Source organism: Chamaea fasciata, unplaced genomic scaffold, assembly GCF_029207755.1.
Source record: "Chamaea fasciata isolate MVZ Bird 193981 ecotype frontalis unplaced genomic scaffold, bChaFas1.0.hap1 SCAF_17, whole genome shotgun sequence".
Taxonomy (NCBI): Eukaryota; Metazoa; Chordata; class Aves; order Passeriformes; family Sylviidae; genus Chamaea; species Chamaea fasciata.
The window spans coordinates 14,536,237-14,562,588 of record NW_027094102.1 but is presented as its reverse complement, the minus strand read 5'-3'; the positions used below and the strand labels follow the sequence as shown (position 1 = coordinate 14,562,588).

At 59.5% G+C, this 26,352-nt stretch overlaps 1 protein-coding gene across 9 annotated transcripts in view; it reads right to left on the bottom strand.

The window, feature by feature from the left end:
• Nucleotides 1-25,798, bottom strand: part of EPB41L1 (erythrocyte membrane protein band 4.1 like 1) — a 64,328-nt gene extending 38,530 nt beyond the window's left edge. For all 9 annotated transcript variants that reach the window (XM_066199260.1, XM_066199263.1, XM_066199265.1 and 6 more), the window contains exons 1-2: nt 25,693-25,798; nt 17,517-17,566 (exon numbers count right to left, since the gene is read on the bottom strand). The gene's annotated coding sequence lies outside the window, so the exon portion shown is untranslated. The remainder of the gene's footprint in view (nt 1-17,516; nt 17,567-25,692) is intronic.
• Nucleotides 25,799-26,352: the final 554 nt, after the last annotated feature.

Below are 26,352 nucleotides of genomic sequence, written 5' to 3'. Positions count from 1 at the left end.
GTGGGGGATGTTGGCATTTGGGACCAGGCTCATCGTATACCCAGCTGCCATCCCAGGCCCCTGACAGGGAAACACCCCCTCAATCCCTGAGGGTTTAAATCCATGAGGGCTCAGCATTCCCTGTAACCTCCAGGCATCAGAGGCACCCTCAGGCACAGAGAGACACTGTCCCCACACGTGTCCCTGCTGCCCTCTCCAGTGTGAGCACGAGAAGGGAGGAGTTGGGAGGCCAGGAGCTCTGGCATGGCACAGCTGATCCATGCCCACACCAGTCTTTGCCCAGAACACCCCACTTGGACCACTCGTCCCTGTCAATGTCTGCTCAGCTCTGTTCTCAGCACCTACCTCAGACCACTCACTGGAGGGGCTGCTAATTGAATATTTGTGGGGTTCAGCCTAGTTCCCCATTTTTGGGATGCCTGCCTCACACTTTCTGAATATCTTGAGCCACCAATTCAGGCTTCCCTCTGGTTCCTCCCCACCTTACCCTCTCCCAGCCGTGTTTGTCATGGAGAGGGGACCCTGTGGCTGCTCAGCCACAAGCCCCATTTCCACCACTGACGGACTGAAACAGGACCAGGACCCTGAAAAAACCCCAGAGTGTCCCCAAATGAGAACTAAATAACACAAGCATGTGCAACACAGGCCTCCTGTCCATGCCGGGATTCCACACCACACTAAGGAGCAGGGGCAGGGCCACTGACTCATGGGATCCACCAGGACATGAACACCAGGGAGCAGCCTGTCCTTGGGGAGGACCCACAGCTCCAAGGAGATTCCACAGGGCAGATGAGGAACCCTCTGCTAGGCCTGGACACATCCCCTGGTACCCACGGCACAGCGGATCCCAGGATGCTGCAGGGAAGGACATAGCCCCTCTGTGGGTGCCCAGGAGTGGGAAGAAAGAGGATTTTCACCTTTTGCCAAGGCAAGGGCACCTCAGAGGCCTTGGGGATGCTCAGGCCTCGCAGGCAATTATCAGAGAAAAGAGACAAATGTTTTTAAGGGAAGGGATGCAGGAGTGGGGAGATGAGAGAGCGAGTGAGCTCAGAGTTGCACAGGGTGGGGTGCAGCACACGGGCTCCTTTATCAACTCTGACCTTCCTTGTAAGGGACACCCTGGGACAGTGGGACACAGAGAGCACTCTGGTGCAGAGAAGGTACCTCAGCCCTGCCCCAGGACTGAAACTGCCCTGCAGGGAAGCCCCCAGCCCAACCCAGCCCCCTCCAGGGCCCTGTCACCTACCCCCGCCCCAGCGGCAGGACATGCTGTGCCATGCCCCAGGTCCCGTGGGACAGGAGTGTCCCACTGCTCAGGGGAGCCTCCAGGGCCTCCCACACCAGCCAGGCTCGCTGATATCTATCCTCGTGTTTTCCAGTTTCTCTGGGACAGTGCTCCAGTGCCTGGCGTGCCCATGACCCCCTGGACTCTCGCTGAAGCAAAGCTCCCCAGGAGCTGAAACAGGACCAGCATCCAGGGAAGGACCATGTCCAGACGTCCCACAGCAGCCTTGGCAGAGATGGATGGCAAGAGGTTCAGCCTGGAACAACCTTTCTTACCTGGCTTTGACTCTACTCTGCTAAGAAAACATTTCCCCAGTCTCACTTCTGTAGAAATTTACAGCACCAGCATTTGTGTCCCCACGAAGTTGAGGAGAATCCTTTGGCATCCAAGTACTCAGACACGACAAACACCCAAACTGGGGCCACACTGAGAACCCCTCAATGACTTGCAAAATGCAACCAAAAAAGCAAAGCTCCCCAGTAACTTGTGCTGGCCACATCCAGGACCCTGGCAGGTCCTATCTGAGCACCCCACTTCCCCAGAGCAGCTCCTTGTGTAGGGTAAACCTCAAGGGCACAGAGGAGAGGTGCTACCAGCCCTCCCCACCTTCCACGGAGGAGATGGAGAGGGGACAGGCCATGCCAGCAAGCCTGGAGGAGCAGGAGTGGAGCTGCCCCATGCCCAGCTCCACAAGCCCCACGTGCTCCCAGCCCCCCATCAGCTCCCCACATTCCCCAGGAGCTGGGAGCCCTCAGCTCCAGTGCTGCAGCACATGAGAAGTGCCCACATCCCATCCTGGGGAACGGCTTTACTCCCATTCCCTCCTGCTTAACACCCTGTAGAGGTTCCTGCTTGTCCTTGAGCCACGATCAGCCCTGCCCAGGATGTGTTTATGATGCGTGGCTTATCCACATAAATGCAGCGTCACCACCACACAGCCAACACACCCTGACCCCTCCTGCACAAACCCCAAAGCACCGAAGTCTCCAGACTTGCCCACAGCACTTACCCCTAAACCTGAGGGTTTGAAACTCTGTCCCAGTCCTACAGCACACACGCGGCTTAGCTGGGTTCCAGCTGCTGCAGGGAAACTGGAACTTGGAAATTTCCATCCTCTGAAGCATCTCACAGATACACAAAAGGACTAAAAAGGTGTCAAAGGAGATTGAACAGGAGCCAGGAATAGCATCCAGGGAAGGACCATGTCCAGACATCCCCCTTGGGCTGGCCCACAGCAGCCTTGGCAGAGATGGATGGCAAGAGGTTCAGCCTGGAACAACCTTTCTTACCTGGCTTTGACTCTACTCTGCTAAGAAAACATTTCCCCAGTCTCACTTCTGTAGAAATTTACAGCACCAGCATTTGTGTCCCCACGAAGCTGAGGAGAATCCTTTGGCATCCAAGTGCTCAGACACGACAAACACCCAAACTGAGAACTCCTCAATGACTTGCAAAATGCAACCAAAAAAAACCCCCACTATCAGGATTCAGTTTGGCACAGGGCACCTGCTCTGCAGAAGTCCTTCAGGAGGAAAGCAGAGGCTGGGAAGCACTGGCCTGGCCACGCACTGAGGATGCAGAACAGCCTCTGACCCCACTCTGAGCTACAGCACCAAGGATGGGCCAAGGCCCTGACAGGACTGTACCTGTGGGCAGTTCTCACGGCTCCAGGTGAGGGTATCTGAGCCCAGAAAGGACATGGAAAGATGCCCAAGTAAGATTTTTGAAGCATGTCCTTGGGCTGGTTCAGAATAGCTGAATGGATTCCGGCCTGGAATAAAAGAAGGTTCTGGGAAGAGCACAGAGCCCTTTCCAGTGCTTGAAGGAGCTCCAGGAGAGCTGGAGAAGGACTTGGGACAAGGGCCTGGAGTGAGAGGACAAGGGACAGTGGCTTCCCAGTGGCTGAGAGCAGGGTTAGATGGGATATTGGGGAGAAGTTTTTCCTTGTGAGGGTGGGCAGGCCCTGGCACAGGGTGCCCAGAGTAGCTGTGGCTGCCCCTGGATCCCTGGAAGTGTCCAAGGCCAGGCTGGATGGGGCTTGGAGCAGCCTGGGATAGTGGAAGGTGTCCCTGCCCATGGCAGGAGGTGGAATGAGACGGGCTTTAAGGTCCCTCCAACCCAAACCATTCTGTGACTCGGTGATTTACAGCTGTGCCAGATGTGCTGGAGCTCCCTTGGCAGGCAGAGCACATCTCCTGGCAGCCAGGCTCGGGAAACGCTGATAAGACGAGGGAAACCATCTCGTGTGGCTCCTCCCGCGCTGCCCTCCTTGCAGCCCATTAATCCCGCGCCGCAGCAGCCCGCGGCTCTGGCGGCCCCGCTGTGAATCACCGGCGCTGACTCACGGAGGTGAGCCGGCTCCGGATGCGGCTGACGCGGGAGCCCCGGGCCCGCAGCCTCCTCCGGGCCCCTGCAGCCCCCACTGCGGAGACAGACAATGCCTCAAGAGGGGCTTTACCCCAGCCAGCCCAGCACAGGGGGCACCTCCATCCATCCCGGCCCCACGAGTCTCGAACAGCCCGTGGTGGGGAGGAGAGGGGGATGAGGCTTCTCTCCCAGGGCCACGGGATGCTCTGCAGGCTGGAGCCCCTCTGCTCCGAGCCAGGCCGGGAGAGCTGGGGGTGTTCACCTGGAGAGGAGAAGGCTCCAGGGAGAGCTCGGAGCCCCTTCCAGTGTCTTAGGGCACTGGAAATAGAGAGACTTTTTACACGGAGAGAGAATGATAGGACAAGAGGGAACCATTCCAAACTAAAATAAGAGAGATTTAGATCAGATGTTCAGAAGAAATCCTTCCTTGTGAGGGTGGTGAGGCCCTGGCACACATTGACCAGAGAAGCTGTGGCTGTCCCACCCCTGGAAGTGTCCAAGGCCAGGCTGGACGGGGCTTGGAGCAGCCTGGGATAGTGGAAGGTGTCCCTGCCCGTGGCAGGGGGTGGGACAGGATAAGCTTTACGGTCCCTTCCAACCCAAACCAGTCTGGGATTCCATGACTCCTCTCCTGCACCACCACCACCTGCCCCAGGGCTTTATCCTCCTCAGCTTAGAGAGTTGCTTTCCATCACAGCAAACCTCCCTCTGTCCAGATCTGGGCTGTTGTCCCTGTCTTGAGCAGCCAGGGCAAAGATCCTTCTGCCTTTCCACTCTTTGAGGTTCTGCAGCTCCCCACTGTCTCCACGGACCAGCCCTGCAGAGATGCAGTGGCAGTGACAGCTCAGTCCTGCACGGAGAAGCCAACAGCCCTGGTGGGTCAGAGGAGCCCTCTACACCCACCATCCAACCAGCAGGACCTGACACCACCCCAAGTGGGAAATGCCTGCTCAGGTCCATCAGGTTCCAGCCTTGGTCCTTCCCGGGGCTGATCCAGAGGCTTTGGGAGAGCAGCAGGTCTCCAGAGCCCTGTGGAGCTGCCCAGGGAGGTTCCTGCAGCCCCAGCAGCTCCTCTCTGTCCACCCGGGCAGAGGCAGCCGGGCACCGAGTGCTGCTAGGGCCCAACCCCGCACACTGGGTTCCTCCTCCTGCCTGCAGGGTCTCGGCTGCTCCCAAAGGGAACAGACCCTGTGCCTGCAGCTGGATGGACCTTGGGATTCCCTCCTCCTGTCTGCCTGGCACCTGCAGGTCCCTGTTAGCTGTGACAGCACAGCTTTGTGAGCACAGCACTGAAATTTGCCCCCTGGTGCAAAACTTCCTGTGACTCCTCATGCCCGCACACTTCTCTCAATCGCCATCTCCATGTTCCCACCTCAGGCCCAACTGTTCCCTTAGCGTTCCTCAGGTCAGTCACACAGATGGGTATTTTAGCATCCAAGTCTTTTCCCAGACAATGACAATCTCTCCTGGTGCTCTCCATTTTCCCTGCTGGCCTCACACCACAGCCCACGGCCACCTCAATTCCCACAGGAGCAGACGGACACTGGGGTTCTGGGAGAGGCTTTGCTCCTCCCCTGCCACCACCACACACCTCATCCCAGCCTCCCTGCGGGCATTGTCCCTCTGAGCCTCACCCCACACATCCAGCCCTGTCCCCACAGGCACGTGCAGGGTCACGGCCACACTGCCCCCAGTCCCCTCCACGCCTGCTCCCTCCCACCCCTTGGCCAGGAGTGTTTGGAACAAAGGCAGAGCAGGAGAGCACGTTGTTCTCCTGCCCAGCAGGATGGCATTGAGCTCAAAAACAGCACACTGGGAACGTGAAGGACAGCATGAACATTCCCTCTTCACCTCAGATGCCTTGGTCCCCGGCCTCTGAGAAGGTTTCACACCAGCCCAGGTGAGCTCTGTCACCTTGTCCTGCCAACCTGACCTCAGCTGTCCCACCCCACGGCAACATACCACCGGGAAGCACCAGCTCCTCATCTCAAGTGCTGTGTCCAATTCTGGGCCCCTCACAAGAGAGACCTTGAGGGGCAGGAGCGTGTCCAGAGAAAGAAATGGAGCTGGGGAAGGGGCTGGAGCACCAGGAGCAGCTGAGGGAGCTGGGAAAGGGGCTCAGCCTGGAGAAAAGGAGCCTCAGGGGGGACCTTGTGGCTCTGCACAACTCCCTGACAGGAGGGGACAGCTGGGGGAGGGAACAAGGGACAGGATGAGAGGGAATGGCCTCAGGCTGCACCAGCAGAGTTTCAGATTGGATACTTTGGAAAATTTCTTCGCTGAAAGGGTTGCCAGGCATTGGAAGGGGCTGCCCAGGCAGGTGGTGGAGTCCCCATCCCTAAAGGTGGTCCAGAAATGACTGGATGTGGCACTCAGTGCTACAGTTTACAAGGTGGTGATCAGTCACAGGTTGGAGTTGATGATCTTGGAGGTCTTTTCCAACCTGAATGATTCTGCAGTTCAGGAAGGGAAGAGCTAAGAAGTGTGAACCTGCTGGTGGAGGAAATCACCACGGACTGACCATGGCAGGCTGCTCCCAGGGGAACTGCTGGGACACGTCCACTCCTGTCCCTCCGGCACAGATGACAGGTCCAGCCCAGAGCCTGCCTGACCAGGGAGGGCAGGAAGGGCTCTTCCAGGCTGGCTGGACCGGTCCCTTCCTGGGGACAGGCCCTGGAGGGTTTTGCTGGTGACTTCAGACACCTTTGTCCAGACAGGTGGGTGCTGTCCTGCCCCCAGCCAGCCTGGCAAGCTCGGGCTGTCGAGCTGGTGTGCTCAGCTCCACTGACCCGGCCTGGAGTTCCCCAGGGATGCCGAGCCAGGGAAAAGGAGCCAAGCCCAGGCTGAGGCACCACTGAAGCAGACAGAGCAGACAGCGGCTTGTCACTGACATGGAGTGTGACAGCCAGGCTGGAGCTGCCAAGTGAAGAATTGGGTCAAGTGGGGAAAAACAGGAGAGCAAAGGCAGTAAGGGTGGGATGATCTCATGGGAACACACTCATGTGAGGGCAGCGATCCTGTGTGACACCTCCACAAGCTCCAGGATCCAGCACACGAAAGGAACCCGTGGCGTGGGGCTCTCCCACCTCCCTGCCCTCCTGCAGCCAGCCCAGCCTCAACTGACACGTGTTGAATGTGTGTTTGGGCAATTATGGATTTACATGATGTCAGCAGTTGCCAGGAGCCCAGACATCTGCTCGCTCATCGTGCCCGAGCCAGGCAGCGTGGAGACATCTGACCCTGCTGACAGACAGCAAAGGGCCTCCCCTCCACATCATCCTCCATCCTCCCCTGGCATCACGGCCTGCAGGGGACAGGCAGTGACCTCCTGCCCACAGTGCCAGCCCCTGACCCAGGGTTAATAGAGCAGCTTGAGCTTATTCCGCAAAACTACACCCTGGAAGTCGAGATCAGCATCCCTGCGGCTCCAGAGGCATTTGTGCCACACGTCAGAAATGAATCGTGAGAAAGTTAGGGAGGGAAAAAGAAGCCACCAAATTGACAGGGAGTTGTCCCCCGAGCCAGACTGGAGTCAGGCACTGATGGCAGCTCACCGTGACAGCTGCCAGTGCCGAGAGCAGAGGGGCAGAGCCCATCCCCAGAGACCAAACCCTCCTTACAGCCTGCTCTGGCCCCAACCCTTCTGGCACCAGGAAAAACCAGGGAAGAGGAGCACAACCTCTGCTGCATCCCAGGGGGATGGGGCTGAGGAACCTCCTCCTCCTCTGAGCCCTCCAGGATGCAAAGGCAGCGTCCTCCCTGCTCCCTCTCACAAGGCAGGACATGGTCCTTTTGCCAGACACGGGAAATTTGGGGCCACTTTGAACAAGGTTCCACTCCTACCCTTTTGAGTGACAACTCCCAGCTGAGTAAATAAACCAGGAATGAGTTGCTGTGTCCCCTCAGAAGCCAAGAAACACCTTCCACAACCTCATTAACGCTCAAATGTCCCAGCTGGGCGGCGGGAGAGCCCTGAGTCAGCCCCTGCAAGCACCCAGTGCCTCTCCAGATGGAAGCGCAGTCCAGACACCACAGAGCAGGGAGAGGGAGGAGCCAGCAGACTCTGCAGCCTCCAGGTTCCCCTGGTTTCTCCCAGCAGAGCAGGATGGGACCAGCAGCACCACCACAGGCATTATGTGCCACCACTGAGCCCTGGTGTCACAGCACCGTCCTCGGGGCAGACCACATCCTGCCTGCCAGTGCACAGGGAACTCTCCTGCTTTCCTTGGCACCCTTGGGCCCCTCCCCTGTCACCTCCAAAAGCCAAGCCCCACTGATGGCCTCAGCCACGCCAGGGCCTTGGCTGCACCTGCCCAGCAGCTCCACAGTCCCACAGCCCATGGAGGTGACATGGGGAGGATGCTATTCCAGAGCTCTCCAGTGGCAGCCCAATTCCCTCACACTCTCCCTGGGACAGCCACTCAGCAGCACAAGCAGAAGTTTCTCTGTCACCAGTAGTGAAAAACCATCCTCTGCTCCCAGGCAGAGCCTCAGCTCCCTGAGAGCCATCTCTGCTGCTCACCAGCCCCCTGCCTGACTGGGGCCAGCTGTCACACAGCACCTTCCTGCCAGCACAGCCACACCAGCCTGCAGGCTCACAGGGACCCCAAAACTCAGCCCAGAGCACAGGATCCCATGCGTGTGGCATTGGCAGCAGTGGGTGCGTCCAGGACACATCCTCGTGGCAGGATCCACAGCAAACCAGGCATTCCCTGTGCCTGCACAGGCTAACCCACCTCACTGCCTGATCCCTGCCCACTGCCCCAGGGGAGAGCCCAGGGGTCTGGAAGTATGCTGGGGCTTCCTGCACAGCCAAAAGCTCCCCAGCTCGTCCCCTCCAGGGGACATTACTCCAGGCAGCCCTATAAAGCCAGGAATGTGCCTCTTCCAGGGAAGTACCGAAAGGCATGGCTTGCACAATCAGCAGAGTGGGGAATGCACCAGGAGTGGAGAGAGGGAAGATTCATGACCTGATGGCACAGCTGGAGCTTTCAGCTCCTCCAGCTAAGTCCAGCAAGGAGCTCTGGCTGGACAGAAGAAGGCTGGGGAAAAAGCAGGTGCTCAGCACTCAGCACACAACATCCTCTAGTGCCATGGCATGCAATGAACCACCTCTAGGGAGGCACTGAAGGGCTGAAGCTGTCCCCAGAATATCCTCCCTATCCTAGAGGCAGACAGGGAAGGCTCCTTCCCACCTGCAGGATGTCACCTGAGCCAAACAGCCGGCCTTGGGAAGGGCACAAAGAAACAGGAGCCAAGGCCACAACGTAGCCAGGCAGGGTTGGGGTCACCCTGAGGGACATCCAGCTCTCCTGTGCCAGCCTGAGTGTCCCTGTCACAGAACAGCCACAGCTTAAGGAGGACCCAAGGCACCCAGGCTCCCCAGGCACAACTGTGCCAGAGGGGAAAGCTGCTCCTGCAGCATTCCACAGCCAGCTCACCCACAGGCCCAGCCCCCAGCCCAGCCAGAGGACTGCAGGGGGTCTCAGGATGCAGGAGCCTTGGGGCTCCCCTCTTTTGGCCCTGCTTCCCAGAGCCAGGCAGGCAAGTAGTGCTGAGGTGGGAATCCCATGCAAAAGGGTCAACAGAGCTTCAAGACATCTTCCTTCCCCAGGGAGGGGTTTGGGTGATTTGGTCAGAGAAACCCCAAATCGGCATTCGGGGATGCCCAGGGACACCCTGGAGTGCTCTCCTGCCCCAGGACAGGGTGATGAGGGCAGCAGGAGCTGCCTGGGAGGATGTTGGAATGCCAGAGCAGGCAGGCAGGGCTCCGGCAGGGATGTGCTGGGAATGGTACCCGGGAAGCTCCACCTCTGCCGGTTGCTTAGCGACCAGCATCCCGCAGGAGCCACGGCACCCGCGCGGCCCCGCCGGCAGCACCGGCCCTGCTGCAGAGCCCGGAAAGCACCCGGGAACCACCCCCGGTGCCCGCCAGCCTCCCCATTCCCGCTGCAGCACCGGGATGGCTCCAGTGGGATGTGCTCCTCTGCACTCTGAGCTGCAGAGCTCAGCCCCACCTCGGCCCAAAGGCCGCCAGGAAAGGGAGCAGCACATCCAGATGAGACCCCCCCACCCCAGGTCCAGCTGCTGCCTTCAGAAACTGATAAATGCTGTGCAGGGAAGGGAAAGGACACAGGGAAACACCTTCATCACATCTGAGTCCATCTCAAGAGCCTGTCCAGCCGACTGGGATCCCAGAATGGTTTGGGTTGGAAGGGATCTTAAAGCTCACCCAGTTCCACCCCTGCCATGGGCAGGGACATCTTCCACCACCCCAGATTGCTCCAAGTGCTGTCCAGCTCGGCTTTGGACACTTCCAGGTATCCAGGGGCAGCTCTGGGCACCCTGTGCCAGGGCCTGCCCACCCTCACAGGGAACAATTCCTCCCCAATATCCCATCTAACCCTGCTTGGCAGTGGGAAGCCATTCCCTGTGTGCTGTCCCTCCATCCCTTGTCCCAAGTCCCTCTCCAGCTCACCTGGAGCCCCTTCAGGCACTGGAAGGGGCTCTGAGGCCTCTCTGGAGGCTTCTCTTCTCCAGGCTGAACACCCTCAGTCAACAGAGGCCAACATCCCTCCAAACATCTCAAAATTCATTTGCATGGGAGAAAATGCTACAAGTGCATAGGAGAAGAGCAGCAGATCTGTAAGTGAAACAGGCAGGAGCTCAAAGAAGAGAACTGCTCTTGCAAGTGTCTTTTGGGGCCCATAAATTTTGCAATTTATGCTGCAGTTCATCTCCCTTCCGAGGGAAGACAGATTACCTGGCCGGGAAGAGGTGTGGGAAAGTGCTGTATTAACCATAGAAAACCACAGCTGTGAAATAGATCTTTGTGGGCTTCCCTACACTATACCCAGCATTGGTATTTCTAGCAGACCCTGACCTCTCACAGGTCAGAGGCAGAGAGTAAACCCAAGCTTTCCCTTTGACTTGGCACCCAAAAATCTGACTGATGACCAGTCCTGCAGGAAATCGATGCACCCACCAGCACATGGAGGTTTTCATGAGCTTCCCACCTTGGCACTGCCCCTTTGCACCCTGACATTGCACCCCGGGCACTAAAGGACTCGGAGAGCTGAAGCTGGCTGCTCCCCAAAGTCCCCAGCTCCCCTCACCCCCCAGCCAGGGCTGGGCTATGGATGAGCTGGGTGCTGGGGCAGATAATCCCACACTGGCTGACCCACCAGCAGCATCAAACCCTAAGGTTTCTTAGGGAAGTGGAGGAGAATATCTTACGTGGGTTATTTTGGGTTTTCCTTAAGATCTGGTACGGAGATATTTTTTTACAACAAAATGCCTGTTGCTATAAGGGTTTTAAACCAAAATAAATATTCCCAAAAATGCATTCTTCCCTGAGTGCAGGTTCACCAAGGCTCAGGGGGCTGGTCACAGGCCCCCCTAGGGCCAGGGCAGCCCCCCAGGAGCCCAAGAGGCTGCTCTGCCAAGGCCTATGAGGTGCAGCTGGCACTGGCTTCCACCACAGACCGAGGTGCTGACACCTCTCCAAGCACTGCCTTGATCCAGGCCTGACACCACCAACTATGCCACTGCTTGGAATTTATTCCATTTGCTTTGTATGGCTCCCAAAGACAAAGCTGAAAACTCCTTTCCTGCCCTGCTAAGCTGCCAGCCGGGGAGTGACTCAGCCTGGGCAGGCACAGCTCCGCTCCCCTCCCCACCCGGGGACCCCAGGGCAGGTGTGCCACCAGCTCTGCCACTTCATGGGAACCCTGTCACTGCCCCCTGCCCTGCTCCTGCACTCCAGACAGCAGCAGGGGACAGGGAGCTGAGTCATCTCAGCAGGGCACGGGCACAGCCCCGAGCAGCAGCTGGACAAACCATCCCAGGGGCGGCTCTGGGATCCATTGCAGAGCCCCCCTCAGCTCCTGCTGAGCTGCTCCAGCCTCTGCTCCCCCATCCAGCTCCCTCCCAGGCCTCACCACACCGAGAGACCCCCACACCAGCCCCCTCCCAGGCACGGGGCAGACATTTTCTGGAAAGCAAATATTGCTGCTTTTCCCTCGCTCTCCCCCAGCCCTTCCGTTTTACCTCTGGACAAACCTTGCACAGCAGTTGTTTTTCCTTGCTCTTTAATCTCTCCCCAGCTCCCAGAGGATGTTCGCTCAGCACCTGCAGAAGCTCAGCTACCTTTTGATGTGTCTCAAATTCTACCCCCAGGCAGGTGACAACTATTCAGGGAACTTGGACAATTAAATGACAAGAGAAGGAAGGGCTGCAGGAAAAGCTTAAAAACATAATAATAAATAAATAAAGGGGAAACAAAAAGCAAACCTGAGCAAAGCCTCCCCACCACACCCAAGGGCAGAGCCTGAGAGAACCACCAGAGCCTGCTGCTCTGAGAGGAGGGTCCCAACCCAGGCACCCCGAGCCCTACACTTGGGAGCAGGGATCCCACAGCCACAGCTGGTCTGGCCCCACCACAGCAAATCCCAACACAGCAAATTGTGTCCAGGAGATCCCGGGCTATGCACCAGCCCTGGGCAGAGGCTGGCACAGCTCCTGCCCTCCCAGCTTAACTGGGAAATCTTCAGGCAGGACCAGGAATGCAAAGCCAGAGGTGGCTCCAGCTCAGCCAGGTCCACCTCAGGTCCACGGGCTGGCACAGCACCGTGTGCCTCTGCTCACCAGTCCCTGTCACCCCTTGGGGACCTGAGGGTGGGCTGTGACCAGTCCCTTCTAGAGGAGGAGAGAAGCCTGGACTTTCCAAGAGTTGGGGTGGCCCATCTTGGTCCCCAGGGGAATAAGCTGAGTGGTGGCAAGGCCACCTGCCCCCTCAGACAGCATCACCCTGCTGGGGTGGGCACCAGGGACACTCCTGGTGATGCCCCTGGAGCGTGGGCCCACAGGAGCACCCACAGCCACTCAACTCTTCCCAGCCTGCCCTGACCTCAGGGCACCATCCAGGGCAGCCACAGCCACCAGGAGCCACTGAGGAGGGTGCTGACAGCACCAAGGCCTCTTGGCACACACGCGGCTCAGCACTGTGTCCCCTCAGAGACTGTCCCTGGGGCTGTCCCAGGTGGCAGCAAAGGGTGACACAATCCTCCCCGCGGCCGCAGCATCTGCCACATCCCACGGCTCCGTCTCCCCGGCAACCCGGGTCCCTTCTCCCCTGCAGCTGGGCAGGCTTGTGCACAAAAGCCGAGCTGAATCCAGAGTAGGATTAGGGCAGCCCTCTCCTTCCCTCATCCTCCCGAATTCATCCAGCCCCAATTTCCCATCCAGAATCCATCATGAAGCACAACCTGGCAGCGAGGGATGGGAAGGAAGCGCTCCCACCCAGCCCAGGGGCTGCACTGGCCTCACTGGGGTTTTGGCTGGAGGAGGGTGGGACCTGTGGAGCAGGTGGAGTGACAACGCTGTCCCAGCACTGGCTGCCTTGAGAGACAGCACACACATGGGAGCTGGACAGGTGTCACCAGAGACCCAACCTCCCAATGCCATCCAGCAAGCCCAGTGCCCTGAGGCTCTGAAAGCTTCCCCACAGTGTAGAGCTCCCTCCAGTGCCCCACCAAGCATCCAGCACCCCACCAAGTGTCCTGCCTGCTGCATAGGGGGTCCCAAAATAAAGGAAAGCACAGCAAGGGCTGTGGGAAATGGGATGGAAGAAACCAGAGAAGTGCTGTGGGAAGATGATGCCCCAGAGCACGCCTGCACCAGGGCAGGTGCTCTCCTGAACACGGTCCAGCCTCTGCTGTTCCCCTGGGAGCAAGTCCCGCAGATGGCCAGCCCACACTGGGCCTGCTCAGATGCTGCCCACAGCTCCACATCCCTTGGGCCCTGCTGTGCCAGAAAAGCTGTTGAAACATCAGTCCCAGGTGGCAAATCCTCCTCCAGAGGGATCTGAGAGCAGACAGCTCTTCCTCTCCCCCCAGCCCCACAGGGATCCCCAGTGCAGCAAGGCAGGAGCCCAGCCCAGCAAACTCCTGGCCAGGAGGAGTGGGGAGGGTGGGACATCAGGTGGGCACAGAGCTCTCCATCACCTGCCGAGGGCTTGGGTGAGCACGGGGCCCTCAGAGCAGCAAAGCTGCATCTCCCCAGGAAAGCCCCCGCTCCTGCTGCCTGAGCACACAGCCCTGCACGCCAGAGGAGGGGATCCCAGCGTGGCTCCAGGCAAAGGAGGCTCCAACAGCCAGGCACAGGGATCAGACAGGGGTGGGCACCCCAGCCTGCCCCGCCGTGACCCAGCACGGGGGAAGCCCAGCTCCTGAGTGCTGTGATGCACAAGAGGTTAAAGGCTCAGCCAAGGCAAGCAGAGGTTTGGCCAGCAGCCAGCCTTTCCCAAGAGTTTGAGGGAGCTGGCAGCTCCCCCAGCCTTCAGGGCCCACATTGCCACATACCACAAACCTGTTTGCTCAGCCCAAGCAGCTGGGATGGCACAGAGCAAGGCTCGTTGACCAAGGCATGTCTTGCAGCCAGGATGGGCCCCAAATCAAGAGGAAAGTGCAGCAGCAGCCCTGGGGCAGGGCAGGGACGGGCACTGCCCTGGTACCCACAGGCAGCACTGCCAGCTCCCACTGGCTGTGCCAGGGCTGTGCCAGAGCTGTCAGCCCTGCCAGGGTCCTGCTGCAGCAAGGGGTGAAGGCAGGGACCACAGAACAGCCTCATCCCCCCACCGACTCCGTAAAACAGCCCAACAGCCTTTCTCAGGCCAAAGGGCATCTGTGCAGTCCCCTGGGCCAATTCCTCTTACAGGGACCTAATCCTGCCCAGGGTGTTGAGGGGGCGTCTCAGCAGGTGCTCCATGCCCACCTGAGCTTTGCAGGCATTAAAAACTGCCAGTGAGCAGGGCTGTGGGAGTGAACCCCCCCAGTGACACATCCCCACAGCCCTGGGGCTCTGCCTGGGGCCGGGAGCTGGCCCTGCCCTGCCGACCCCCCGTGACGTTTGGGATGGGGGGGTGACAGTCCCAAAGCTGCCCCAGCCAAATCAGCCCGGGCAGGGATCAGGACCACCAGCATTGCAGCCATCCCTCCCCTCCTGCTCCAACCCTCACCCAGGGATGGCACCAGAGCCCCGGAATGTTCTGGTGCAGCAGGGGAGGGAGGCCGAACCAAAGGCTGTGATGGCAGCAGTCAGCGCCCTGGGACCCAGTTCAGATGCCACTGCCCACCGTGGAGCACCAGCAAGGCACCGGGGCTGCACTCCAGGAGCAGGCAGGGGTGCTGCAGCCCTTGGGCAACACCCCTCACCAGGGAATGCTCGTCCCCTGCCCGTGACTGGCAGAGAGCTGCTCCCATCCTTCCTGCCTGCAGAGGAAGGCAGAGACCACGGGGTCAGCTGCCTTGCACTGGGATGTGGCAGCCGGGGGAGATCAGCTGCTCCCTGGGCAAGAACAGAGCCAGACACCCCGGGAAGCAGTGGGCTGGAAGAGGAGAGGAGCTCCAGGAGGGGAACTGTACCCAGAGCAAGGGAAGCCACCAAAAGGAGCCCAGTCCTGGCACAGGCTCAGTCCTGCCTTCTCCCATCCTCTCCTCCCATCCAAAGGAAGGGCCAAGCACTCTCCCCATCATCATCCTCTGCTCTGCAGCCCCACAGGGGCTCCCTCAGCGTCTAAAGTCACCACTTTACAGTGTCATTTTCCCCAAGGTAATGGTGACACCCTGTGCACCACTCTGAGGAGGATAGGGTAGTTCTGCTGGAAGGGACCTACAGTGACCATCAGGCCAACTGATGGACGACCATGTCCTTTGAGCAAGCTCCCATGGAATCAGCTCCCACCCAAGTCCAGCAGCCAGGAACCCTGCCCAGGAGGTGGGATCCAGCTCCAGCTGTGAGGGAGCTGCTGGAATCCAGAGACAGGAGAAGCTCATTGCCAGCACAATCCCTGTTCCACGACCTAAGTGTCACCAACCCTTCCTGAAGCAGGGGGACACTCCCTGGGCACACAGCAGCAGCTGGGCCAGCTGCCCCAGGCTGTGCTGGCAGGGACCTGCTTGCCCAGACCTGTGGGGGAGCTGGGACCTGCAGGGGACGGGCACAGTCTGGGAGAGCCAGCCCAGAGTGCAGGGACACAAAGCAGCTCTGCTGCAGCTGCCCCGAGTCCCAGCACCCACGGGAAACAAGGTGGGATTGTGAAACCAAAGACACTCAGACCTGGGCCAGGGCCCCCAGAGCAAGGGGCTGGCTGGGTCCCAGGGGTCACCATGGGGATGGCACATGTCCTCCTGCTCCTCATGCCACCCCAGCACGGGGGACCCCAACAGGGATTTGCACCCCATCCAGGGGCAGAGCTCCCAGTGGCATTGCCCAGGAGCAGAACACTCCCAGTGGGTCCCCAGGCTCCCAGGTACAGAGCCCAGGGCACCCTGAGACCATGCAGGAGCACATGAAATCCACATGAAACCCACCACTGACGTTGGGCCAGCAGCTCTGCCTTGACCAACTCCAGCCTGGTCACTCTGCTCCCAAACTCCTGAGCACAGGAAGGCAGGACAAGAATCCCTGCCATTCTCCTGGCTCTCCCTACAGACCCGCACCCCCGGGCATGGGTGGAGTTGGCGCCTTGCAAAGTGCCTGGAGGGGGCAAGCTGGTGAGAAACTGCTCATAAAACACGGAGAGCTACCCTGCTGCCAGCCAGAGCCAGCTCCAGCCCTGAGGAGCCCATCAGAGCCCTCAGCAGGGACTCAGATCCCCTGCCCACATCCACACCCACAGTCATGGAATATCCTGAGCAGGAAGAAACTCACAAGGATAATCCAATCCAACCCTTGGTCCTCCAAAAGACACCCCAATAATCCCACCTCATTCCTGGGAGCATTTTCCAAACGTTCCTGGAGCTCTGGCAGCCTTGGGGCTCTGACCATTCCCTGGGGAGCCTGGGCAGTGGCCAGCACCCTCTGGGTGTGGAATCTCTGGATGAAGAACCTGCACGTATTTCCTTGTGTGGGCAGGAGCCAAACCCCGTGGACAGCAGGGTCTGAGCCCTGTGGTGCACACTGCCACACACTTCTGTCACCTGGGAAAGAGCCAGGACAGCACAGTGCAGCTATGGAGCTCCTCATCCCAATTTTCAGATAAGGACATCGTCCTCCCGCCTCAGCCCAGGGTGAGGGTCATGTTGCAGCTCTGCCCAGGCTCACCTCAGGACACAGAGCCAAAGCAGAAGCAGGACCTTGTCCCTACAACCATCCCCAGCCCTCTCTGGCTGCTGGAAGCAGCTCACATCTGGTTTCACATGGATGTCACTGTGCTGTGCAGTGTGACTCTGGAATGGAGCAATACAACCAGCTGGAGGGACCCTGGGGTCCCTGAAAAGGCCTGGAACACAAGCCCTCGACTCTTTCAAGCATCGCAGCAACTGAATTCTGCAGCTCAGACCTCTCCTGTGCTTTGCTCCCAGCTGTGCCACCCTTCCTGGGATGCACCTCAGGCCAGCTGTGCCCAGCCCCAGGAGCACAGGGACCTGAGCCCTGGGCAGGGATCCACAGCCAGCAAAACACCACAGCTGGTTTGCAGACACGCTGCCTTCCTCAGATCCTCCACGAAAGAGAGCACAGACACCCAGGGCGGGGAAACCCTGCGCTGAGCGTGACACCCCAAACCTGCTCCGGCAGGGGACACAGATTTGGGCACTGTGGGAGCCTTTCTGTTGGCAAAGGGGCTGCTGCCCCAGTCCCAGCTAAACCAGGAAGCAAGCCCAACACAAAGAAAGCCACAACAAGCCCGAGCCCAGCAGTTGAGTGTTTTGGTGGGAGCAGGCCAGATTCCCAGGGGTTCCTGGCAGACAAGCCTCTCCCTGCAGCACCTCTCCGTGCTGAGCAACCTTTTCTGTGCTGCAAAACCCACTCAACCTCATGTGGGATGTGGAAAGGAGAACAAAAGCTTTCAGGATAAACTCACGCTGCTTCCAGGGGCTGCTCTCAGCGCTCGTCTTGGGCACGATTTACAACCTGCAAAGAAGAAATCAGATTTGGTTAAAAAAGAAGGGAAAAGACCTTCCCAGAGATGATGGCAAGCGCTCGGAAGGACAGCTACAGCTGTCACCAGAGGGTGCCTGCCTGGCTCCGGTGTTGTGTTTGGATTCCATACAAATCTCCCTGCTGGAAATGGGAGCTGTGGATTGCTTTAGACGTCGTTTTGCTCTCCTGATGTGCAGCAGCCCCACTCCTTCCTGGAGAACAGCAAATATTTACTACGGCAGCGCCGCAGAGCCCACACACCTGCGAGTGCCACCGGATCCCCTGGGCACGGCCCGAGGTCGCCTTTCAGGCCATCTGTGCCAGCCCTTTGTCACCCAGGCCTGAGGCTCGAGGGCAGCATCTGGCGGGCAGGGCTTTGGCTGCGGGCCCCCCAGACCAGCCCTGCTCCCCTGGCCATGGCAGCTCCAGAACGGCAGGAGGAAAGCCAGCAGAGAGCAGGGACAGCCCCAGCCCGCAACAGCATTTTCAGAGCCTCTTTTTACATGACAACTGCAGCTAAGGAGGGAGGAGAACGTGCCCAGTGGCACTACGGTGTCACAAAGGAGGAAGCACGGTGTGGCACAGCAGGGATAACTTCCCACTTTTCCAAGGGTTAATTTTCACACGTCCTTAGACAGGCAAGGCCCAGCCTCCCCCCAGGCAGAAGCAAAGCAGGCCTATGCAAAGCTCCTATCTCTCCCATGGATTCAGCAAAATCCTTTCACTCTCCACAAGCAAACATCAGCTGTGTGCAGCCACAGCCCGCCCTGAGCAACACCAACCCACAGGAGCTTTCCCAGGAGGCACAAAAGCTGCTCCACTTCTCTTCTGGACGGAGCCACAAAACCTGATGCAACAAGGCCGTGAACTTCAGCACCTCCAAGGAAAGAGCCTCACCTTTGAGGAGGTGATCTGCACGAGAGATAAGGTGAAGAGGAGGGGGTGTTGCAGCCGCCACCTGCGAGGCCCTTTGGTGTGTCTGTCACCCTGGGGAAGCACAGGCAGGATGTCACCACGTGTCACCATGTGCTGGCTCTGGCTGCACTCCTGTACAGCCCTGCCCAGCGGGCAGAGATTCCTTCCCAGCCGTGTGGTTTTCCTGGCTCCGCTGTCCTGGGCTGTGGGGAGCAGGGCTGGGTGGCCACACAGGGCACCCCTGTGCCCAGCTCCAGTGCTGGTGGCACCCACAGGCACGCAGGGCCACTGCCACGGGGCCTGAGCACAGGAGCTGGATGTGTGTCCCAGTGGGACTGTCCAGACTCAGGGATGCCACTGGTGTGTTGGGGCTGCTGTCCCCATGCCAGTACCTGTGTGCCCACACCTCTCCATCGCAGACAAACCTCCCTCTCCTCCATGTGTCTGCTCTGCTCACAGAGATGCCCCTGCTCAGAGGCTCAAGAGCCAGAGCAGACCAAGAGAGCTATGAGAAGGGCTCTGTCTCTCCAGCAGGGCACAGGGGTGGCCCAACGGGCTGAGCTGATCCATGGGCTGGACTCCAGCAGCAGACACAGGTCACACAGGGGATCTGTGGGATTCTTCCCCTGCTTTGGCACAGCATCCATGGCCCTGCTCCCTGCGAGCCTCAGACCATCCGTCCTCACCGGGGCTGCTGGGCAGGCCCCGAGCCATGGCCATTTTGGGCTCTGAGACCCTGCATCAGTTAGGGTCATATTAATGAGGTGGCAGTGGGGGCGAGGCCTCCCCCAGCCCTGCTCGCTCCTGCCCACAGCCAGCAGTTCCCCAGGGCAGGAACCCAGGGCCAGACTGCGCCTGACCTCCCGCCACGCGGCTCTGCCAGGCTGCTGTGGACAGACCTCAGCCACAGACACTGCCCCGGGCTCACAAACATCCCACAGTGACCCACATTGTCACCACCTCATCATCACAACCAGCCAGCCTGGCCCTGACAGGTCGGCGTGACGCTGCCCGGGGACAGGCGCTGGGACATGGTGGCACACGGATGAAGGGCTCAGGAACAGCAGCCTTGCACTGCTCCGGCTCACTCAGATTTAAACCAGCACCTTGCAAACCTGCTGATGGCTCTGACCAAGGGACAAGGACTCGTAGTGCCCCCTCCAGCAGAGCAGGAGCACACACAGGGCAGGGAGTGCACGTGGAGAGGAGCTCAGGAGCCACAGAGAGTCCATGGACCGCACCACCATGGCCTCCCCATGCCTGCCCAGGGTAGGACTGAGCTCCAAAGCTCTGTCAGCAGCATGGAGGTGGCCAGGAGGGCTGAGAGTGACCCTGTCTCCACACAGCATGGGCAGCTGCACCTCCTCTACATCCTGTGGCCCTTCCCTTAGTCACCCCACGTCAGCTGCATTTCTTACAGACGGGTCTTACACCAGACCAAGGCGATGAGCAGGAATTTACTCATCCCATAGAATCCCAGAATAGTTCGGAAGGAACCTCAAAGCCCATCTCATTCCACCCCCTACCATAGGCAGGGACACATTCCACTAGACCAGGATGCTCCAAGTCCCATCTAGGCTGGCCTTGGACACTTCCAGAGATGTTATGCTACCACGGCCACCATGCCCTACCAGTAGGAAGCATTCCTTGGTTCCCTGAAGAACAGCCCCAGGGAATTTGCAGAGGTAACACTCCTGCCCCACGCAGGGATGTGCAGACCCAATCCAGATCAGCCCTCACAGGAGGCTTCCCTTGTTCTGGCCAGTTCACTCCACAGGACCTTCACCTATCAGGACTTGAGTAAACACCCTAAAGGGAAATACTGCTGAGAATTCGGGCTGGAATTTTTCCCTACCAAAGTTCACCATCACCACGTAACATTAGTCTGTATCCTTGTCCAAAATGGCACCATCCCACAGTGAGCAGCAGCCCCAGCTGTCCTACCACCCCCCTCCCACCTCAAGCCCTTCGCCACATCCCTCTCAGCATCACCAGAGCCCGCCGCGCTCCGCGGGGCTCCTGCCAGCACTGACACTGCCAGAGCCAGAGAGCACCTCATTCCAGCACCCAGCTGCCTCCCCCACGCACAGAGCGCTGCTTCCCACGGGATCAGGGAGAGAAAAACCTGCAGGACCCCCGAGGCCTTCATGTGTGGCCACCTGGGGATGGTCGGGTCGAGGAAGATGCAGGGGCTGGTCCATCCCCCGCCTCCGGCCGGGCCAGGATGCCTCGCTGCTGGCGCTGGCCCCAGGCAGGCCGATTAGCTGATTACAAAGGGGAATGTGTCATTTCAAACACACAATCAGATTTCCCGGCCCTTCTGCCCATAACAAAATGTCTCGTGAAATGGCTCATTCTGTTCTCCCATAGAAACGTGTTTCCCTTCAAAAGCCTGATACGAGGAGAGGAGGGGGGAAAAAAAAAAAAGGAAAAAGGAAAAGGCAAAGCTAAAAATATCATCCGAAAGATACCATGACAGCAACAGATTCACAGGAAAATGAGGTGGGAAGGGGGCTGTGAATGTGTTAAGATCCTGTTTAATCTCTCCCCAGCCACCTAAAAAACGCACCGAAGGCAGAAACGATACCTCAACATTTCCTTTGTGCGAGAGCTGACTCCACCCTGTGTTTTCCTCTCCATCTGATGCTCGGGGAAGGATACCAGCAGACATCTCCGCTGCTGCCAGGCAGCGAGGGGCCCCGGCAGTGGGTTAGTAGGAGCAGAGGGAGGAAGGAGCCGGTGGGAGGAACCTGGCAGCAGGGCTGGGCTGTGAATCCCCATTCAGCATCGCCTCAGACGCAGGATGCGCTTTACACTGGCGCAGCACCTGCTCCTGCTTCCCACCCCAGCGCCAGATCCTCACCGAGGATCCCAGGAGGGCTCGGGGACAGCAAGACCCAGCCAGGCGGTCCCAGGGTCCAGTCACAGCCGGTGGGGAGCAGGCTGGGCTCGGAAAGGGGGATGGAGCAGGTGCCAACCTGCGGCCACATTTCACTGCCACAAAGAGGCCAAGTGTCCAAGTGAAACTGCTGACCTGCTGGCAGCCACAGATCTGCAGCTTTAGCCTCATTTGTCTCGTGTTCTGAGCACAATAGGGTCAGCCCAGCGTCCCCCTGGCGCTGTGATCCCACCAGCCTGGGGTGCTGAGCAGCTCCAGTGTGAGGCAGACCCAGCCCGGGGCACTGCTGAGCCCCCAGGGAGCCAGGAGGGCCCTGCAGAGGGCAAGATACTCACCATCAGCAGGAGATGGAACGAAAATCCTCTTCTAGAGATTTATCATCCAGATTTTAAGGCTCTGTCTGCTGCTCTCGTTCCTGGGGAGGGTGCATGAGTGGGCTCAGGGATGTGCACACACCAGTCAGGACACTGACAACTCTGAGCTGCATCCAGAGCCCCCTCAGCTGTGTATTGGGACAAACAGACACGAGAATTTGTACCAAATCACCCATGCAGGGTTCTGGGATGTCTGTCCCATTCCACACAGTCCCACCACTCCCTGCCCAGTGCAAGGAGAACAAACCTTGACTCCTGTCCCAGTGGTACCAAACTTCAGCCCAACGGCTCCTCTCACGATTGGATATTAGAGAGAAATCCTTCCCTGTGAGGGTGGGGAGGCCCTGGCACAGGCTGCCCAGAGAAGCTGTGGCTGGAAGTGTCCAAGGCCAGGTTGGATGTGGCTTGGAGCAGCCTGGGGTAGTGGAAGGTGTCCCTGCCCATGGCAGGAGGGTTGGAATGAGATGAACTTTAAGGTCCCTGCCAACCCAAAGCCAGGATTCTATGACTCCACACATCCCCAAACAGTTCATCCCCTTGGAGCAAGGCAGGGCAGAGGGAGCAGCTGTCATCCAAGACAAGGGACATCCACGGGGCCTGGGCCCAGCACCCTGCTTTGCACCAGGGACACGCTGTGTGGACAGGAGAGCTGCTGCGGGAAGCAGCCACTGCTTCCACAGTGGCTGCCCAGATCTCCTCCTTTTCACTTGAAGACACACTTAGGTCCTGGGCAACACACAAGCTTCCACCCAAGGGCTGGAAGGAGAGGAAGGCTGGATCTGCAGCCACAGGGAAGCCTTGCAACATGTCCCCATCAAAGACAGTCTCCTCCCATCACGCTTTCCACCTCCTGTAATCCAGACAAGAGGATGATGAAGGACTGGACCACGAAGTCTGGCCAGCAGCAGTGATGCTCAGCTTTATAGCCCTGAATGGCACAGGGTAGGGGCTAGAATGAGTCCCTCCAGCTCACACAGACACATCTCCTTCCAGGCTCAAGGGACAGCACAAGCTCACAGTGCCTTTGAGTCCAGGCTCAAACCCCACATCCCCCTGCAGCAGGGTCAGGGCCAGCCCCACTGTTCAGCACCACAGACCTGCACAGGCTGTGACAAACCCAAACCTGCTGACTCAGAGCCACTGAGTGCTCTAATGAGAACAATGAGCCACGCAGCCAGCGCTGTCACAGCCCCAGCGCCAGCACATTTTTAGGTGCCGTGCGAGAGTCAGGTATTTGTGGCTGCACAGGTTTCCCTGCTCAGGAGCTCCCAGCACTCAGGGACTGCCACTGTTTCATGTCTGTCCTTTGGCAGAGGGAGCTTCAGGCTCAGCTCAGACCTCCAAGTGACAGGCACCGCATGAAAGTCTACTACACCCAGGCCTTGCAGCCGCCCACGCCGCTCTGCGCGGAGCCGAGCCCGTTCTGAGCCCATTTCCTCGCGCACACGCGCTCCCCATCGGCGTCCCAGCTGTCACTCGGCGCCGGAGCACCGTGCCCAAGGCAGCAGGGAAACAGCCCAAGTGCACAGCCAAAGAGAATTAAGGCAAAGGACACTCCAGTGATGTCTGTGAGTCTGAGCAGGAAGCTTGGAGCGAGGCCGGGAAGAGCCAAGCCCACCCCCTGCCCTTTAACCGGCAGGTCATTCTCAGCAGCTTCCGAATTTAGAAACCCTAATTAGTTATGGGAAAGATTTCTTCTGTTAGGGAGAGAATTAGTCAGGCACCTGACTGGTCTGTGTGTGTCTGGAAGCCTCCCGTAGGAAAGCAGAAGTCCCCAGCAGTGCTGGAGTGAGGGGAAGGCAGGCAGGACGCCCAGAGTGACGCCGGAATCCCCTGAGGGACGAGGGCTCAGTGCTGCCAGCAGAAAGCCTTAATGTAATTCTGTAAATCAATGAGGGATCCAGCTCCTCACCAGGACCAAGGTCATCACCCAGAGCTCAACAGGGAACTCAGCTGCCTGGGGGAACAAAATGAATTTTTAAGACTTTCCCCATTCTATGCTGCAGGGACTTCTTCAGCTGAGCCAGCCACCTCTCCCGGCCACAAAGACATCACACGCCAGGAGACACTTACCCTGGAAGGTTGGGGTGGTGATGGCAACCATGGCAGCAGCCCAGGGAAGGAGACCCAGCACGCTCTGTGTCTCCACTGCACCAAAACCTTCCCCTTCTGCACACCAGGAACACTCATACCTTTAGCTGAGAAATCCCATACTGGACTTCAAAACCCCTTTCGAGATGCTTCCTCCTGACCAAAACATCTCCCCTAAGAGTTCTGGATAATGCCCACATCTCAAAAATTGATAAAAATCAAAAATTCTTGGCGGTTCTAGGCACAACATCCATAAGCAGCCAAAACAGCAGGGGAAGAACCCAACCCCTGCCAAAGGTAGCCAAACACAGGCTCTGCACCCCACAGCCCTGCCCAGGGCTCTGCTGGGAACGGCTGCATTGACGAAAATAATCCCCATGGCACAGGGATGGTGGGAAGAGGAGAGGAGATGGGAATCCTCCCCTCCCAGAGGGGCTCATAGCCCAGGGGAGGCAGCTGCACCCTGGTCCTTGACTCAAAACACAGAGGCCATCCCTGGGTAAGGAGGGGAGCTCTGAACCAGCCACAGCTTCCAGAACATACCCTGCATCCCTGCAGGCAGCAGAGACAGGTCCTCATGGAGAGCACGGCTCCGAGCACCCGGGGAGCCCCGGACGGACTCTGTGCCGGCCAAGCCAGACTCTAAACCAACAGCATTAAAGACTACTTAATTCCCTTCTTGCAAGGACCAGCACCCAAGGCCAGGCAGCCTTCCCTCAGGTCCAAATTTGCCCGATGGCAACAAGGACACACAGCTGAAGGCCACCAGAGCCTCTCTCCGGCCATAGTCCAAGGGGCCTGACACAGCCACAGCCCTCCCGTGAATGTGGAGACCCACAAGGAACAGACCAGAGTAACAACCTGCTTCCCACACCCCGAGCTTTCCTGGAGCAAAAATCCCTTTGGACAAGTGTAGCATGAGAAAGCTGGAGGGAAAGTGCCAGCTAAGTGCAGCAAGGAGACGGATGCATGGGCTGGTCTCTCTGGGGATGCTGGAGAAGCCACACCTCATCCACAGCAATGGAGAAAGGGCTGATCAGGAGTCACCTCACACTATCCACAGCTGAATGAAACACAGCTTTGCCATCGCCTGCAGCACACTGAGTCTGCCCAGCCAGCACACCCAGACCATTGTTTGCCCACAGGAGGGTCCCCACCGAGACAGGCTGAGGGCTGGGCACGTCGGAGGGAACAATACCCCGGGAAACAGCCAGAGAAACAGTGATGGGAAATACAGAAACCACTGATGGGGAAAGGGCCACGCAGGTCCTCTAGTACAATCTCCCGGGTAACCAGCCTGTGGAGAAAATGCTGAGCTCAAGGATACCTCCAGAGCCCACCTCCTGCCATATGACGGTACTCCAAAAATAACCACAGAAATATGCGAGGACCCATTCCAAGTTGTTCCTGGCTCTCTCCACATTCTCCCTCTAATGTAAATCGTCTCCCTCAAATCACAGCCCGGCAGTTCAACGTGCGCCGCCGCTCGGGGCTACGGATCCCCGGGGCTACGGATCCCCGGGGCTACGGATCCCCGGGGCTACGGATGCCGGAGGTCGCCTCATCGCTCCCGCAGGACGCGGCCGGCGCTGCCGCCTCCCCGCGCTCCGCCGCGCTCCTCGGAGCCGGGAGCGCCCGCCGGAGCCCCGCGGGGACCCGGCCCGCGCCCCGCCCGCGGCATCCCGGCAGGACGCGGAGCGGGATGCGCCGCTGCCGGCAAGGGAAGGCCCGGCTCGGGGCAGCTTTCCCGGCGGCGGGGCTGCAGCCCTGCCCGCCTTTCCCTCGCAGCACCTGGGAGCTGCCCGTCCCCGCGGCCGCGCACCGTCCCGGCCGCTCACCTCGGCTCCGCCCGCTCGGCTCGGCTCGGCTCCGTTCCGCCGCCGTGTGCCGGGCGCGGCCGCCGCCGCTGCCCGCGCCGCCCGCGCCGCCCGTCCGTGCCCGCTCCTGCCCCGCCGTGCGGCGGGCGCGGCGCAGCGCGGGGCGGGCCGGGCGCGGTGCGGCGCTGCGGAGGGGCGGGCCCGCACCGCCCGCACGGCCCCGCACCGCCCCCGCCGCTGGAGCCGCCCCCGGGCCGCGGGGGCTGCGGGCGGTGCGGGGCTGCGCCGGGGCTCCCGCCGTCCCCGGGGCGCCGAGGGCCCCCGCGGCTGTCCCCTCGCACGTCCCGCGTGGCGGCCCCCGGCCACGAGCGGGGTCCCGCGGAGGCACCCGGTGCTTTTAGTCTCCTCCCCTAGGGCCCCATCCCTGCTGAGCCTCTTCTGTCACCCCTTGCAGGACATGCGGCGGGTCCTGCAGCTCCCAGGGGCGCCCGGCTCTTCATGGGCTGTCCACCCGCGGCGTTTGGGGGGCACACTCGTGAGCCGGGCCCGGGAGATCTCCACATCAGCAGCTTACCAGACTTGTGTATTTTGGGGGTGTCAGGGCAAGCAGCCCTCCCAGGAGATGCAGAGGGAAAGGGGAGGCTATTGCTCTTCGAAATATGCATGCACCCACAGTATGGG